Source organism: Prionailurus viverrinus, chromosome F2 (assembly GCF_022837055.1).
Source record: "Prionailurus viverrinus isolate Anna chromosome F2, UM_Priviv_1.0, whole genome shotgun sequence".
Lineage (NCBI taxonomy): Eukaryota > Metazoa > Chordata > Mammalia > Carnivora > Felidae > Prionailurus > Prionailurus viverrinus.
In genome coordinates this window covers 12,577,010-12,589,794 of record NC_062578.1, presented here as the reverse complement: position 1 = coordinate 12,589,794, position 12,785 = coordinate 12,577,010, and the positions used below count along the sequence as shown (strand labels likewise).

Sequence of the window (12,785 nt, the reverse complement as noted above, 5' to 3'; positions counted from 1 at the left end):
GCTTTAGGCAAGACATTTGACCAATAACAGAAGCTGAATTGACATGATGTGATTTTAAGGAGAAGAGATGGAGAAAGTTGGCTTACATAATATCAATAAATTGGAGATGTGGTTAAAAGGGTCCAGAAGACAAGAGCAATCATCTTAAAACACATATGGGGAAAATTCCTGCTGGCTCAGAAATCAGGAAGAAGAAAGGCTCATAGAAAGTTATCTGCCTACACAGAAAACTTTCTCATACCGAAACATGTCCATGAAAAGGGAGAGCACCTGGCCAGAGAAGAGATGACAAAGGGCTGTGAAGGGGAGCAGAGGTAGTGAACAATAATGAACTTATTAACTGAATAAATGAAAGGTGTTTGAGGGAAGGTGAGTGTCCAGTTGATTTCCACATCCATGAAGAATCAAACCAAAGACAAACTTCGCTTTAGCTAAGACAAACTTGGATAGAAAGGTAAGCATGGTTCTATCTAGAGAGATACAACACTTGGGATTGATGTTAGGGGGTTACAGACTTGCACAATTCACATTGTGGATCTTCTCCTGAAACAAATTTATTCCACTGAAATCTGGATAAAATGAACAACGATCAAAATTATCAAAATTTGGGAGAAGGGTGTAATGTAGGAAAAGATCTCTCTTGGCAATGTTGAGGGGTATTTCTGGGCTGACTACATGGGACCAAACTTCGTAGTTTTTATATTCGTTTTGCTATGTTACCTCCTGTCTCAGTAACTATGTAACAGGAAAGGAGAGAAGATCCAAATAAGTCTGAATCCATTTACTAAGGATGACTCTGCTTTGAGGAAGTGTGTGTAAAGTCATGAACAGACTTCTCAGGGTTAATAAGGTGTCTTTTTGTAAAGCTTGCAAAAGTGAGAAGACACCACTAGCTCTGAAGAGTTCCTGAGTCCCCCGTTTGGGAAATAAAAATTTACCAGCTTTGCACTCCATGATTCCAAAAGGATGTGCCCTTTGTGAACATGTCTACAAAAATGTATGATGCCACTGTGATGGAAAATATGTCTTCTGTTCACCTTTAGATCCATTATAAAAATGAGAATGTTATGTTACTGAAAATACGAAAAAAGTGAAATAGCCCTTAATAGAAGAAAGAATAAAAGAAGCAGCCAGGATAGGAGCACTCTATAAAAATTAATAAGCCTAGCATAATATTTCATCAGAGAAAGGCATCACTTCTGAGACAGATGCCTGTAAATCTCACCGAAGCAGCATTGTTTTGAATTTTCCCCAACCTCAGGAAATTGTATTAAGCACAGGAAGGCAGCAGCATTAGAGGCACTGGATTCCTGGCCTGAGTTTCTGTTTTGAAGCAGCTAGAACAGGCAATATGTACACTTTAAAAAATTATCTGGGATGAACCATTCTTTGCAAACAGATAAGGGTATATTAAGAATCTTGTTTCTTTGGGATGTGAGGGGTCTTTTTTTACTGTGGATATTACCAATCTAAAGACAGTATATAAATGAGCAAATATTTCACCAAATATTTTCACTAGTTTTTTTAGTTTGAGTTCAAAAGTGAGTGAATTTTAGAGGCAAATTGAATTATGCCAGTATTTATGTAATTAATAGCGGCAAGTACCTTTTGACAAAATCTACTCTTCTTCATTCCAGAAGAGTATTTGGTGTGAATTTTTCCTCAAAACTTCTTCCAGAAGATACTTGTTTTTGACTAGCTTTATTTTTGACAAAATGAGCAAGCCAGTTTAGACAAAACTTGCTTTATTGACTCTTTTTTTTTTTAAGGAAAGCAGAATAAATGTACAAGAGTGATTTTTAAATAAGCCTTCTCTGTGCTCTGGTTTAAACTTAATTGTTTAATTAAGACATTATTTTCATATGAAAACACGATCCATTTCATTTTTAATTAAGATGTTATTTTGTTATTTTTATGAAAAATAATTTGCAAACAAAAAAGCCCACCCAATACTTTGCTCTTCAGTAATAATTGATTAAATGGGTATTCATTGAAAGATTTTCATTTCTGACAGGCTCAAGTTCTTATTTTCTGATGTTTGTTAACTCTTATAAAAGAGATGATCCTGGATAAATTAAAGAGGTGCTATGACTTGGGTTTGGACCTTCCGGATATTTGAAAGATGTTCCAACTTCCCTTCAGCTGAGATAGAAAATGATAGCACTCTAAAAGCAGAGCCCAGCAGAACATAGTTACATAAAATGCCTTTTCAATTTTTGCACTCTATTACCCTTTACTATTATGGGAAAATGGTGTTATCGCCTGATTACTGAGAAAGCACACAAAAATCTCGCCTTCCAAATCCGAGTCAGTCCTTGACTAGTGATGAACAAAGACAGGCCATCTGCTCTGAATATCATTACTACTTTGGCCTTTTGGCCAAGGGATCTATCTTCTCTGCCTCAAAGAGAGGTTTAAAGGTTGGAAAACCAAAATGAAATAACTAGACAGGAAGAGACCCTGGAACAAATAGCACTTTCCAATGAGAGCCACATTTGTTAGGTTATCATCATCAACATTTTAATTTTTACTCTGGCCACAGAGTTCATCTTTGGGGGTCTCCATTTTACAAAACATTTCCGTAAAAAACTTAATTCCAGAGTTTCTGTAATAAACGCTTAGGAAGGCAAATTGGCGTGTGGGTGAATATGAGTCATCAGTCACCCCCACCCTGCTTCCTGGTGATTCTCCATTGGAAAACCAGAAACACAGATTGAGCTTACATATCTGTTTTGCTGGAATAACACTATACCCCAGGCCATGTTAATTTGCTGAACTAACTAAAACAGCCCCTAATCTGCTGAAAGGCAGCTGGCTAACTGCTGGTGTCTGGCAAGTGCCCCATCTGTCCCCCTGTTCAGGGTCTCTCTCTGTCCTGGCTTCACTTTCCCTTTCTCTCAAGCAGGCGTCTCTTTGTTTTCAAGGGTGTCGTACACCTGAACTTTCCTTCCTGCGCCTGAAAACTTGGGTTCTTTTGCTCTACCCTGAGGACCTCTGGCTTTGTCTAAGTGACAAGACACAGTTGTGTGGACTGTAGTTACGGCGCTGGTGATGGTGGAGATCATGACGGTGATGGTGGAGAGATGGGGGTGCTGATGGTGTAAGGGAGCGCAGGCTGAGCGGGCGCCCGGAGGAGGAGGATGGACCGCGAAGGCGTGGAAAGTGGGGTGCGGGAGGGATGGAGTGCGGAGGGATTGCAGATGGGAGCTGTCCACGCACCGAAGTGCTGAAACGCCGCAGCCATGGCATCGCAAGAGCTGGGGGGAAAGGCGGGGAGGCGCTGCAAATACAGAAGGGAGAAAAAAGGCAACAAATACCTTCACACAGACGCTCAGCCTTGCTTTAGGAATGTGTTTCTGCAGGTGTCCTCGCTGCTGAGCTGAGTGGGTGAGATCCCCTATTCTGGCAGGTTCGGGCTCAGATTTCTCTAGAAAGCTGTGAATGAGAGCCCCGGCTCCACGGGGCTGTGATTTTGGTAGGAGGCGTGTGCGCCGGAGACTCTGTCCTTCTGTACCAAGCCTGGCTTTCCCCTGGGTCCTAAGTGCCTCCGCACCGCCGCTTTCCCCCGTTCCATCAAGACAATACCAAGAATTACTGTAATTTTGTAACACCTGGGACAAAAAGTACAGGAACCATCACCCCCGACCCCAACTACCACCAATCTTAAAAACAGAATCTTTCAGATTAATGCAACCTCTGAAACGGACCCGTGTGTGTGTGTGTGTGTGTGTGTGTGTGTAAATTTAACAAATGAAAAAGTATCACAAACCTACATGGAAAAGCACAGACTATTTTATTAACAAATGGTAGTGAGAAAATAAACAACTTGGAAAAGGCTCAAATTAACCCTCACCGCACCAGAATTAGCTACACAAAGATTAAAGAACTAAATAAAAAATAAAATTATTTAAAAAAATAAACTAGAAGAATATAAGAAATATTCTACTGATGAAGAAGTTTTTTTAAGAATAAGAGGAATATGGGGCGCCTGGGTGTCGCAGTCGGTTAAGCGTCCGACTTCAGCCAGGTCACGATCTCGCGGTCTGGGAGTTCGAGCCCTGCGTCGGGCTCTGGGCTGATGGCTCAGAGCCTGGAGCCTGTTTCCGATTCTGTGTCTCCCTCTCTCTCTGCCCCTCCCCCGTTCATGCTCTGTCTCTCTCTGTCCCAAAAATAAATAAACGTTGAAAAAAAATTTTTTAAGAATAAGAGGAATAGAAGCAATCACCACCCCCAAAATATCAATAAGATTGAATGCATAAGAATACTCTCAAATGTAAATTATCATAAAAGCATAAGTATAAATAACCATTTGGAAAAACTGCAACAGATATATGTTTCATACAGAAAATATCTCATATATCAAAAGAAAAATTCTTATGGCTTAAGAGGAAACAAGGAGAAAGAGCAAATGACAAAGAATTCACTAAGGAAAGGTAAGTGTATACTAAACCTATTTTAAAACATCGACCTTACCAGTATACAGATATGTAATTTAAAATAACACCAAGGTGCAGTTTGGGCTGAGGTTGTAAGTCTACTTAATGTCCCATACTGTTACAACAGTAACAATACTATAATAATAGTAAGAAAATGTAACATTTGTATAGGCCTATTTTGCAACATACATCCAGTATCATAAAATATACACACATATACACCAAGTCATTCCCCTTTATGTACCTTCTCCTAATGATATAATCAGATATGCAGATAAAAATTTATGTACATAAATTTACATAAAGATTTATGTATATAAATTCAATTTATAATCATAAAGTTTGTCAAAAATAATAAAACCATTAACATTGTTTGTATATAGCCTGTTATATTCATGGCTACTAAAAACTTATTTTTGAAAACTATTAGCAACACAGAAAAATGCTCAGAAAATAGTAACGAAAAGCAAAATACCAAATACAGTACTCTCCTCCTGCCCCAAATATCAAGTTGGTGAGCTCATAGGATAGCACAGTGAGATTACAGGTAAATTTGCTTTTTGTCAAGTTGGACAAGTTGCTTTTCTTCCTTGTGGTTATCTAAAGTTTCTATATTTACTAAAAGAAGAAAACTTATGAAATATCCTAAAGCAATCTTTTACTATATATCTCATGGAAGGTTTGAAGTTATCAGAATTCTTCCAACTATGATGTAGGATCATATATTTATTTATGTATCTGTTTACTGTATCTCTCTTCAATAGAATGTTAACACCATGTGTTAGAAATTTTTGTTTTGTTTACTACTACTGCTTCTCAAGCATCTAGAAGTGTGCCTGGAACATCAGAGGAGTCAATAAATATTTGTTGAATAGATGAATAAATGATGAATGAATGAATAAATGAATGATAAACCCTCCCACATATAGATGTATTTTTAAATATTTTATAAAGTTATGAATTTCATATAGAAAGTTATTCAAAAAGGTATACCACCCCAAAATGATCTGAGGTTGCTGCTGAGTTTTGATTACAGATAAATGAGCTCAATTAAAGGTGCATCTTCTAATATATATCTAATCATGGACATGACTTACAAAGTGGCATCAACTGTGAATTTTTTTTAAGAAAGTTTTCTCTCATTCCCACTCTAATATTCTTTTCTTCTTGAGCTCAATCCTTTTAAAAACTTTGTAAACTTTTTCCTCCTGAGATGTTAATGTTAATTATGCTGTGCCTCTTCCTCCTTTTCTCCTTTCTATAACCACTTACAGAAATAGTTACCCAGGGGCCAGGTGAGGAATTGCCACAGCAGGGAAGTAGGATGCACAGAGAACTTGGGGCTGCTCTTAACGCTTCAGCTGGAAGTAGCACACATCTTTTCTGCTCATAGCCCATTGGCCAGAACAAGACACAGGGCTCTGTGAACGGCAAGGGAGCTGGGAAGTGTGGGCAAACACAGGACTGTTTGGTGAATATCAATGTTTCTCCGACAGTCTACCCCTGTGGTTACTAAAAATATCTTAGCTCCCTTCCTAACACTCAACCCATCTACAAAGAGTCCTTTACTCTCTTCATCTGGCTCCAAGTTCCAGACCTCTTAATTTTATGCCATTGTTTTATCTCTACTACATATCCAGATGTGCTTCTCTTGTTCTGGAGATGTATAAATAAAAATGTAAACTATTTGCGGTGCCTCCCCCCAACACCCCTAAGAGACAACATTAGAAGAGAGACTGGATAACCACAAAAAACATGCCCAGTCAGAAAGACAAGGGTGATACCTGGCAGTCACTGAGCCCAGCAATTCTGAAATCACACTGGACACGTGGCAAAGACCTCCTAAGCAGGCGTGAAAAGGTTTTTGATTAGGGCCTTACACTGGTCTCTGGAAAAGCTTCCTACTCCTTTGTTCTCCATGACCTCTGGCATCAAAGTTTAAGAGGCTTTTGAGTGTGTGTGTGTTTTTCCATTATACTCCTTGGCCACATCCAAAATAGGAATTACAGAATATGCCCTCAGTTGAAATTGAGTTTCTAATTTAGGTTCAATTTCTGTTTTATTTGGGTTACAGCACACACCAAGTTCCTTGAGTAGCAATATGCACTCAAAAGAACCCCACACAACCACATAATGAAACATTTATAAATTCCAGTATTTCTTTCCTACAAGTCTAAATGTGTAAGCAAGCTCTAAAAGGTGGGAAAGTGATATACAAGATAAATCTCTGAATTGGTCAGCCTTTCTTGGGCTTGACCACTATCAGATGTTTTCTGCTCATGGACATTTCAATATTTCTTGGAGCCATTCAAGAAGCCAGAATCATGGGTTACTCCAAAACAAGCAGGCTGCTGGTTTCTTCCAGCCGGGACCTGTATGGCATTGATAGAGCTTACATTCTAACTGGTCCAAAGTGACAACATTCAGAGTTACATCATTAAACTGGAATGTTCCTATATTGCAATATTCTAACCTATCCAGAGCACTGTGGCCATATGGTTATCAAAGCAGTGTTTCCTTTGGGGTGACATTTAAAAAGTTTAAGGTCAAATTAAGTTCACATCTAGCCAATTTCACGTGTAAGGTGGTTACAAATGGGATGAGGCATGCTTTGAAACATACATACCTCAACTTCTTTAGAGGATACAGTTTTTCAACCAACTCCCTTCCCATTGGAGATTGGGGGCCAAAGGGTTATTTCAATTCTCTAAGGCTCACACTGCAAGTTCATAGTTTCCGTGAAAGTATAAATTCCCTGAAGACTTTAGAGGTATATTGCCTGTCTGATTTCATCAGTGCTATGTTCCAGTATACACATCATGGTTCTTTGGAGACATATATCTCAGATCTGCTATATTTATTTGCTTTTTCAGCTCCAAACCTCTCTTAATGTATTTGAGCCCTTTTGGAGTAGTAAGTGATAAAGCCAAATCCTGTATCTGATCTTTTCCTTGAGAAGTCCTAAACCATTGAGGTTTTAAGTAAGCATGAAGGTGACATCCTGAATCAGGTTCTTGCTAAAAATATTTGGTTTTCATTGACTTTTCCCAAATGCTTTATTAATCTTATCTTTTTCTTGGGGAGCAAAAATTAATTGGCTTCTCCAGCATGGCAAGTTCTTGGATTTCTGGGCATCACTCCTTTTTTTTTTTTTTAATTTCTACTTATAAAATCAGTCACTTCTTATTTTACTATGTTGCTAAGTGCAGCAAATAATAACCAGGACATATTACTAACACTTAGTTTTTCACACACTTTCTCCTAGGATGGGAATTTGTTAAGAATACAGTCTTACCCCTAAGTTACTACAGGTGACAGTTTTACCAAATGGTTTACCACTGCGTAACATGGATTGTTATCTTTCCTACCTTCAATATCAGCCTCCTAATCATGTGTTGCCAACTCTTAAGTCAACACTACACAATTCATTCTTTAATACAGAACTCCACTTCCAGGAGGTGATAGTGATAATAAATAAACCCAAAGATCTCAGAGGTTTAATACAACAAAGTTTGATTTCTCATACTGGAGGTTCAGTGCTAGTTGGCAGAGAGATAGGGTTTAGGGGATTTAGAAGGGCTCTGCTACACAAAGTTAGGCTTTGGAAAGATGCATCATTTGCAAATCTGTCATGATAGGGAGAACAGATACATGAGAACTCACACTTAATCCTATTGTTGGAACCTGGAAGTGACATATATCATTTCTACTCATAACTTATTGACCAGAATAAATCTTTGGTCTTAATTGACTGCACAGAGCTGGGAACAGTAGGGGCAGTATTTGATGTGCAGTAAAATTTAATAGGAAAATGCAAACAATCTCACTTCCATACTTGAGAGACTAAACACAAAGAACTAACGATGCATTATTATGTACTGATACTCATCCCAGCGAATCACTGTACGGGACCAAACAGCAGGCAGTGCACAAGGTTAGGAGCTCTTGACAGAAAGGAAGAGTAAAGTAATTCAACCTGTAATGAATGTCTACTATGTTTTAAAAAGGAAGCAGAGCCACTGCTATCAGGATTATTATTTCTATGACTTGAAAACAAAAGAGCTCAGTAATCAACATCCACATGATTGAAGAAAGAGCACGAGATCTGGAAATAGAAGTTTGGTTTAGGTCTCTGCCTCTTACTGGCTGTGGGATCTCAGGCCAATGACTATAGTAAACATGTGTTTTCTGACTGGCCAATACTCCTTTGTAGGAGCTCCTTTTACTGTTACCTAATAGTTCTGTCCAGACCAGGTCGTGGGAAGGCACTTGACCCTGGTCAATCACTGCTGCAGAGCGTCACTGTGGATAAAGGAGGAAGGGGTGGAGCCAGTGAGAGTTTGGACACGTATGGAGATTGAGTCTTACAGGTCCCATTTCTTGTCCCAGGGTCTTGGTTCCTACATCTCTTCCTTCAATCATCTGAGCCACAAGAACCAGTCCATCAAATTCATTTGAAGTAGGTTTACATCATTACTATTAAATGATTCTATTTAATTCTACTGACTTCTCTAAAATCGTTTGAGGAGATCTTACTCGTCAGACCATAATTTCCCTATGAGACCTAGTCCCATGAGGAAAGTCTACCTCCCAGAAAATAGGAGCCCTTGGTGAATACCCAATCTTGGGGGAAGGAAATGAGAAGTAGTGAGTTTAACTGGCATTACCCATAGTAGGATTTGCCTATGAGACTTCTTACCATGTGGCCAGATGACTTTGGAGAATCCTAATCTTTTCTACAGGAATCTCCCCCTTTGTTAGGGCAAAAAGAGACAGTTAAGTACTAAAAACCAAATACTTTCATTCCCAACAAACCTCTCTAAGATGTAAGTACATTTTGGGGATGGTTATTCATTACATCATAATAACCATTCTAGCATCTTTCAGATTGCAAAGAACAGACCTACATGTCATTTACTTTATCAGATGGGAGCTTAAGTATACACAGTTTATAATAACAGTAATAAAAGTAATAGCTAAAATTTACAAAGCTTTTTGTATAGGTACACAATATAGTAAGAACTTTACAAGCAATATGTCATTGACTCCTTACAGCAATCCCATGAGGGAAGCACATTTATTGCCCTGATTTTACCAGGGAAACTGAATTATAAAGAGGTTAAATAAAGAGGTTAATTCAGGCCTGAATTATTTGGGTGACTGGGAGCATAAGCCACATCTGTTCCCAAGGTTAGTGCTCTTAACCACCATTTTACTGTACCGTATGAATCCCAAAAGAGTTGGATGATCAGGCCTCTGGGGGAACTAAAAGATATATTTCAGTGTTGCTCCTGTGCTCCTATAATCAGTGTCTCTATTGATTTCTCCCTCTACTTCTGCTGTTTCTACAGATGCTTCTTTCTTCTTCTTTCTACTTCATGACTTCTGCTACTTGTGCCTTATGTCTACGACCCCCTTTCTCTGTGTCTTACCCCACATGACTTACTGAGGTTCTGAGTATTGCATTCAAACTGTCTTAGAACCACAATATGATTGGCTCACTTAGTCATTATCAGGTGAGGAGTGTCCTCTCAGGTAAAATGGCTGTCCCATTGCTAGTTGCCTTTTGCTCAAGACAAGCTCTGTTCTAACTGGTTATGTCCAGGGCTGATGATAGGATGACATAATTTTAACATAACAAAGAAAGTATGGCAGAAACATGGAAAGGAATGGACTGGTGAGTGGAAAGGCATTCTCCATATTAGCCTGCTAGGGCTGATAACACAGTATCACAGAATGGATGACTTCAACAACAGAAATTTATTTTCCCACAATTCTGAAGGCTAGAAGCCCAAGATTAAGATGCTGGCAGGGTTGGTTTCTCATGAGATCTTTCTCCTTAGCTCACAGACAGTGCCTTATCACTGAGTCCTCACATGGCTTTCTCTCTGTCCTTGCACACTCCTGGTGTCTTTGACTCTTCTTATAAGGACACCAGTCATATTGGATTAGGGACCCATCTAAGTTGGCTTTAATTATCTTCTTAAGTGTTATATCTTCAAAGACAGTCACACAGGGGAGCAGAGCTTCAACAAATGTATTTGGGGGGCAGGGACACAATTCAGTTTGTAATACCCCCAAACTCCTTTTCTTGCCCTCTGGGTCACGAATAGCTCTGTAATTATCCTTCTCATTGTCACACAGTTCAAAAATTAATGCTGACTTTCAGCATACGGGAAAATCCACATTTCATTGGTACTTTCTGGAAATTTTTGTAATGATGCTGTTGATTCTGCTCAAGAGAAGGAAACTGCAGAATCAATACACAAGTACAAGTCTCTGGGTAGTTTTGGGGAGTCTCTATCATTGTCTCTGAGACTGCAAAACACATGCATTTCTCAAGCGAGGGTAAATGCCATTTAAAGGAGAAAACTATAAAATCTGCATATGCATATTAATAAGTAAATAACTGCTTATAAGGGCTAATGTATTTTAAAGTATATGATAAAATATACTCTAGAACTTTCATTTATTTTTTGAGCTGTTTTATTTACAAATGGGGCTTTTATTACAACTAATTAAGCAAAGTCCCAGGGAAATTCATATCTAGTTTCTTTTAAAAAATAATGTTACTGAGGCGCCTGGGTGGCTCAGTTGATTGAGCTTCCAACTCTTGATTTCAGCTCAGATCATGATCCCAGGGTCATGGGATTCTCTCCCTCTGTCCCTCACCCCTGCTCATGCGTGTGTGCTCTTTCTGTCTCTCCAAAATAAAATAAAAATAAATAAATAATTTTACTTTAAAATACGTGCTATTTAGGGAGGAGCCAAGATGGCGAAACAGCATGCAAGATTTTTGTGTGTCTCCGTCCATGAAATTCAGCCAGACCAACACTAAACCATCCTCCACACCTAGAAAACTGATTGGAGGATTAACACAACAATCTGCACAACCTGAACCACAGAATTCAGCAGGTACGCGGCGCGGAGAGGTGAACTTGGGGAGAGAGAAGCCGGCGGCGGGCAGGGAGCCGCTTTTGCAGGTGGAGAGAGGACAGAGCCTGGGGGGGGTGGGGCAGAGAATACGGGAAAAGCACCCCTCCCCAAAAGCAGCTGGAGAGAAAGTGGAAACTTGGAAACAGCCGCAGGGACTGAACTAAAAAGGGAGAAAGGAGAAAGGAGAGGGTTTAAGTGCCATTAAGACTGTAAACAAGGCGGGCGCAGAGACCGCAACTCCGCAGCTCCCTACCTGGCGGTGCTCTGGCGGGAAGGGCGAATCCCCAGGAGCAGAGTGGGGTCCGGGAGGCGCTCGGGCCACATGGGGAGAAGCGGCTCCACTGCTGGAAGGACATTTGGTGAAGACGGCTGAAGCCACCTGGTCCCGGCAGACCCCGGAAAACGGCCACACTCGCTGGTGCTGGAACAAAGTCATCGAGGGTGAAGCCCGCTGCCAGGCGTGTGTTGTGATTTTCCATAATCCCCGAGACGCTGCTGCTACACCATCTCGCGACCTTTTTCTGAGGCGGGCTGGCACCTGGCCGCAGTCTCGGGGCTCCGGCAGCAGCAGGGTCCCACCAGCGGTCCTGGGTTCAGCCGACATTCTGCCATTGCTCATTCGTCCAGTGCTCGGAGACCCTCCCGCAGAGGGGCCGAAGGGGTCAAGGCCGCAGTCCATCAGAAGTAAGGGGCCGGGGAAAATAGCCGCATCTGAGACAAAACTCGGGAGAGAGGTACTGCCTGGGACCTGGTCATGGAGAGTGAAGTGGGGAGTGGACAGAAGCTGAGGACAGAGGACCGGTGTGCGATTGCTGATCGGGGAGAACAGACAGGGTACCTGGAGGACGCCATTTTCACACTCCCGCGCATGCGCATACTTAACGAGCGCCGCCACCATCCACCCCAGGAGGCTAGCAGCGCCATCTAGTGGAGAAGGGAGCCGTTACACTGAGCCCCGCCCGACTGGACCCACCTCGCTTTCCAAGAACACAAGTCTCACCGCCTGCTTAGTTTATGGACTATAAAGCGCTTCGTGATCTGACTTCTGGGAGAAAATGAAATAATTTCAGTTCTATATCAATCTGTTAGCAGGTCCATCTGTTTAATTTTCTTTCTTTCTTTCTTTTTTCTCTTTTACACTACTTTTTCTTAAATACAGAAAGAGAAAAAATTCATTTTTATTTTCAATTTTTATTAAAAATATTTTTCTTTAATTATTTTACTATATTTTTTACATTTGTGTAAATTTTTTTCAAATTCTATCTTACTTCCATCATTTTATTTTAATCTACTTCAGTGTATTCACCTTTTCAAATTTTCAAACGATTTCCTTTTTTCCTCTTTCTTTTCTCTCTTCATTTCTTTCCTTTTTCTTGAATGCAGAAAAAAACCTTCATTTTTACTTTAAATCTC

The 12,785-nt window shown here is 40.2% G+C and overlaps 1 protein-coding gene across 2 annotated transcripts in view; it reads right to left on the bottom strand.

Annotated features, from left to right (window-relative positions):
• Positions 1–12,230, bottom strand: part of CLVS1 (clavesin 1) — a 181,636-nt gene extending 169,406 nt beyond the window's left edge. For both annotated transcript variants that reach the window (XR_007148471.1, XM_047841785.1), the window contains exon 1: positions 11,626–12,230. The gene's annotated coding sequence lies outside the window, so the exon portion shown is untranslated. The remainder of the gene's footprint in view (positions 1–11,625) is intronic.
• Between the last annotated feature and the right edge of the window lie 555 nt (positions 12,231–12,785).